The sequence below is a fragment of the Stegostoma tigrinum genome, chromosome 15 (assembly GCF_030684315.1).
Source record: "Stegostoma tigrinum isolate sSteTig4 chromosome 15, sSteTig4.hap1, whole genome shotgun sequence".
Classification (NCBI taxonomy): Eukaryota; Metazoa; Chordata; class Chondrichthyes; order Orectolobiformes; family Stegostomatidae; genus Stegostoma; species Stegostoma tigrinum.
The window spans coordinates 26723123-26728680 of record NC_081368.1 but is presented as its reverse complement, the minus strand read 5'-3'; the positions used below and the strand labels follow the sequence as shown (position 1 = coordinate 26728680).

The following is a 5558-nucleotide window of genomic DNA, read 5'->3' as shown; positions in this document are numbered from 1 at the left end:
AGAGGGACAAATCTGTGACAGGGCGATCAATCTGGGAGGAAAATAACGGTTTAGTCAACCCGTAGCAATAATGTGTATTACCTCGCCCAAATCAAGCGTTTCTCAATTCTCATCATAAAACTTTTCAATTTTTGTATGGGACACATTCCAAACATAGCTTCAAATGCCAGCCCCTTTTCAATTTTTTTTTTATCAAGTGGCTGTGACTATGCCTTTTATTTAGAGTTTCTATATTTAAATTGGTCCTGCAGGATGAATCTCCCAGTCTTTTTCGTGATCATTTGTAGCAGGGGAATAATGCTGTTTCATTCCCACCCTTGGTAAAATTGAGGCATCTTGGTTGTTCACGTGGAAGGAAGGCCGATCAAAATGCATCATTGCAAACTATTCATAGAATATATCTGCGCTCAACAATATTTGCGCCAGGTTATTACAGCGTATTGTTATCCAGGCAATTGAGTAAATGCGCATTCGCAGTCGATGCAACTGATTGCACTTTTGTGAAATCCGTTTATCTTATTATTAGCTGGAACTTTTAACTGAAGGTAGATGCTTGACAAATACGTTTTTCGATGTAATTGCGCAATACCTTGGAATAATGTAATTTTTGGCTTTAGATTTTGTCGAAGAATGATTGATTTGTCTCACTAATTGCCTTCTTTGAAAGCACTGGATTGTAATGTTCTAGTTGCAGCATCTATTTCTCAGTGATGTTAAAAGAAATATTGGCTTACCAGTGCTAGAACATGTTCTTATGTAATTACGTCCTTGTTGCACTTGGGTTTCATGCTGGAACATACTGCAGACCTCACTTTAGCAGCAAATTAGTGCTTGGGTTGATTTGAATTAAAAAGTATGGAGCACATACAGTTCACATTTTTGCTCAATTTCAGCGATTAGTGTTTCTCAAATTTATGCCTGTCCCTATATCCTCCAGTACCGACACTGTGACTGTAATAAAGGAAAACTTTTCTCAACCTGACTGCAGCTTTAAACATCATTGACGATACTATCCTTCTCCAGTGTGTCACTACTTTAGTTTAGCTGGGTGGGACTGCTTTTGCCAGGTTTCATTTTAACCAAGAATCATCTTCAATGGCATTAGTGTTCTGGCATCCTGCTGCTGCATCCAAGGGTGTTTATTTGATTTTCTCCTTTCTCTTATTTACTTTGTACCCCTCTACAAGATTACTTAAAATATAACATCAGTTTTCGTAAGTTCCTGGATAATGCACTGCTCTGTCAATTTTTTTCTTTGACAGTCTCTTGCGATGGCGATGACACTGATTCTGCTCTGATTTGATGGGAACTGAAATGGCTAAGTTCAATTCATGATTTGCACCTTCTGTCAAATGTGGGACAGATGGTGCTTGAAGAGTTGGATTAATAGCTTATGTGCTCCCTCTGATGCCTTACTTTGTCGATGCACATTCCCAATAAGTCTGTCAGAGTTTTTAGTACCTTCACAAATGCGCCTTCTCATTTTGGTCACTTACAAATTAGTCTCCGAGTCACTGTGTATATTTGAGTTCTTACTTAAATGGGGTCATCCTTAAAGCATTGCACCTGTTATACCTGGTGAATCAAGGAGAACAGTTGCTTTGGAAATCTGGCTCCAATCATATGGATGAGATCTGGCCAGCAGAGCTGTTTTTGAGTGATTGTACTACAATGCAGTGCAATTTGGCTTGACAAAGGTAGGCACGTTGAACAGCCTTTCTTGTCATTGGAGTTTGAGAATCTTGTGAAGGCACTGTCTGTGGTACTTCCCTTGCGCTTTAACATGCCTTCTGTAAGTTGCCTGAGTCTTCAAAGGGGGAAAAAAAGCACAAAATCACTTCTTCCTGATAAACCTTTGCCTTAATCATACATTTGAAACCCCGGTCTTTATGTACTACTGTCTGCAGTTGGCAGAAAGCTGGGCTCACACATTCAAGGTCATGATTTTTGTCAGCGATATTTACCTTTGTTGAGAGGAGACTCCCCAGCTATGGAAGACAGTCCACATTTTTTCACAGTCTTGTTGATTGTAATTGAAGGGTTGTGTTTTATTGTGGGAGCTGGTTGGCAGAGTACCTTTGTTTTCTGGTTGCTTAATAAAATGGCTCCATTATGTTTCCTGACCCTTTTAGTACTATACTCAATTATACTAGATGAGCACAAATTTATTTCAGCTAAATATTGTGAAGACAATACACTGCCTTTGTTCCCAACTATAAACCTTTTTTTAATTCATTGGTGCGATGAGGGCAGTATTTATTGCCCATCCCTTGTTATCTGTGAGAAGGTGGTGGTGAGCTGCCTTCTGGTATAGCTGCAGCATAGACGCTGCAGGTCGACCCACAATGCTTTTAAGAAGGAATTCCTGGATTTTGACCCGGTCCTGCAATCACAAATTAAATCCATGTGCACAAACCAGCCTTCAAAATATTGGCATCATGTATGACCTCTGCACTTAAGACCACCTCTATTCCATGACTATGATTGTATTGTTATATCAGATTAAAATTAAGTAACCTCAGCTCTGTTTTGACTCTTCTGTTTTTGAAAACCACATTTGAGTCCTTGTTGCCTGCCACCATGCACTGGTCAGCCATCCACATTCAGCTTCTGTAAACATTAGAAGGCAGTTTAGAAGGATGAGAGGGGATCAGATTGAGACGTATAAGATTATTAAGGGAATGGACACTCTGGAGGCAGGAAGCATGTTTCCGCTGATGGGTGAGTCCAGAACCAGAGGGCACAGTTTAAAAATAAGGGGTAGGCCATTTAGAACAGAGTTGAGGAAAAACTTCTTCACCCAGAGAGTGGTGGATATATGGAATGCTCTGCCCCAGAAGGCAGTGGAGGCCAACTCTTTGGATACTTTCAAGAAAGAGATAGATAGAGCTCTTAAAAATAGTGGAATCAAGGGTTATGGGGATATGGCAGGAACAGGATACTGATTGTGGATGATCAGCCATGATCGTAATGAATGGCCTACTCCAGCACCTGTTGTCTATTGTCTAACATGATGAAATCCAAAAACCTGATCCTTGTACTTTCTTCAAGCTTCATTCAGTTGTTGAAACCAAAAGAACTGCGGTTGCTGTAAATCAGGAACAAAAACTGGTTGCTGGAAAAGCTCAGCAGGTTTGGCAGCATGTGTGCCAGACCTCCTGAGCTTTTCCAGCAACTTCTGTTTTTGTTCATTCACTTGTCTTTGTGCTGACTGACCCACATAGGCTCCTGGCTAAGCATCATGATTTTATCATGAATTTGTTTTCAAAGTCCTTCATATCCTAAGGACTCTCTGTCTGTAAACATTTGCAGACCCACAAGACTGAGCTATCTATCTCTGATAATTCTGGACTGTGACATCTCCAATTTTAATTGCTCAAACTACCAATACTCTAAACTCTGGCATTTGCTGTATAAATCTGAGATAACAAGGTGTAGAGCAGGATGAACACAGCAGGCCAAGCAGCGTCAGAGGAGCAGGAAAGCTGACGTTTTGGGTCTAGATCTGAAACGTCAGCTTTCCTGCTCCTCTGCTTCTTGGCCTGCAGTGCTCATCCAGCCCTACACCTTGTTATCTCAGATTCTCCAGCATCGGCAGCCCCTACTATCTCTGCTCTATAAATATGTTTACTTCACTTTCTTCTTTTAAGACAATGCTTAAAATCTACCTTATTGATTAAACTTGGTCATCTATCCAAGTATTCCTTTGTGATCTGGTATTACATGATGTTTCTTCCTGTGAAGTATCTTGGAATTTATAATTGTGTTAAAGGCAGTGTACAAATTGTTGTTTTTGAGCTCTGATTGTATTTTGCTGAAAGCCCCAGGGGTTGTGTGTGTAGCAAAACCAAAGTATAATTAGCTGCATTTTAGGATAAGATTTCTGCTGTTTTCCATTCAAATTATTGAGACTCAACCAGCAAAGTAAATTGTGATAATTTGGCCACTGCAGGGTTTTCAACTGAAACAACTTTAGAATAGTAATTCCAATTGACAACAACTTGCATTGTAAAATGTCTTTAGCATAGAAAATTCATGAATGCAACTCGTATGTGATGTTGCTGATTTCTTGCAAATGTACAACTGTATTTTAAATTTCTTTTGTTAATTCAGTACACAATAGAGCAATGAAAGGGTTGACACACGCCAATAGCTTTTTCTTTATTTTTGTATTTTGCATATAAAGGCTGCTAACGATAGAATTCACATTATTTATTAATAAACTACAGTGATGGCATGGATTTTACCATAATGGGATCATGATGCAAAGAGATGAGGATCTTGCTGTCAGTGTCTGCAATTGTTGTAAATTTCACAAAAATAGAAACAAAACTCCTACAAAATGAAATTATTCTGAATAACAGTTACTATTGTATCTAGTCACTTGTGTAAATATCCAATGGATGACTACTATGTGACAGGATTTCCTATCTATTGTACCTTAACTGCCTACAATCCAAATTTTCAGCATTCATAATGAACGGGACTGTAAATTGCTTGAGTTTCACTGCCATGGTTTAAGATGGATAAACATTTAAGTCGATACTTTGGTTAACCAAAATCAGAACTCTTTGCCATAGGCAGGGATGATAAGTTTGAAAAGTATTAAACTTACGTGAAATACAGGTATATGACTTTGTCCACTGAAGGTATATTGAACTGCAATCATTTGTACTGAATGAAAAGGTTAGTGGATGACTGTTTGTGTCAAATACATTGAATGTTGCTCAGATTAACTGAAAAATGTCCCGATTGTTTTGTGATGGCTAAAATAAAGACTTGTTTGATTTTAATTTTCTTAAATTTTGCTTTTGAAATATGTTTTCTCATGAAAAAGCAAAACACTGTCAAAGTTAACAGTCCACAATGAATTGCATAGGATATTCAGTTCATAAATAGGCCATTTGGTCCAACTAATCTATGCCAGTGTTTATGCTCTACGCAACCATCTCCCATCTTTCCTCATCTGAGATAACCCAGGTGTGGAGCTGGATGAACACAGCAGGCCAAGCAGCATCAGAGGAGCAGGGAGGCTGACATTTTGGGTCTCGACCCTTCTTCAGAAATGGGAAATGGGAAGGGCATTCTGAAATAAATAGGGAGCAAGGTGGACCTGGATAGAAGATGGATAAAGGAGAGGATTGATGGAGAGAAGACAGACAGGTCAAAGAGGCAGGGGTGGAGCCAGTAAAGGTGAGTGTAGGTGTGGAGGTAGTGGGGGGGGGGGGGGGGGGGGGGGCGATAGGTCAGTTCAGGGAGGATGGACAGGTCAAAGGGGTGGGATGAGGCTGGTAGGTAGGAGATGGGAGTGGGCCTTGACGTGGGAGGAAGGACAGACTAGGGAGGCAGGGACAAGCTGGGCTGGTTTTGGGATATGGTCAGGGGAGGGGAGATTTTGAAGCTGTGAAGTCCACAGTGACCCCATTGGGCTGCAGGTGAACATCTGTTTGTGTGGAAGGTCTTCTTGGGGCCTGGGATGGGGTTGAAGGAGGAGGTGTAGGGGCAGGTGTAGCACTTCCTGCGGTTGCAGGGAAAAGTGCCGGGAGCAGTGGGGCTGG

The 5558-nt window shown here is 40.6% G+C and overlaps 1 protein-coding gene across 1 annotated transcript in view; it reads left to right on the top strand.

Annotated features, from left to right (window-relative positions):
* The window catches only part of LOC125458917 (ubiquitin carboxyl-terminal hydrolase 12-B), a 54609-nt gene that overhangs the window by 386 nt on the left and 48665 nt on the right, over window positions 1-5558 (top strand). The gene's annotated exons all lie outside the window — the stretch shown is intronic.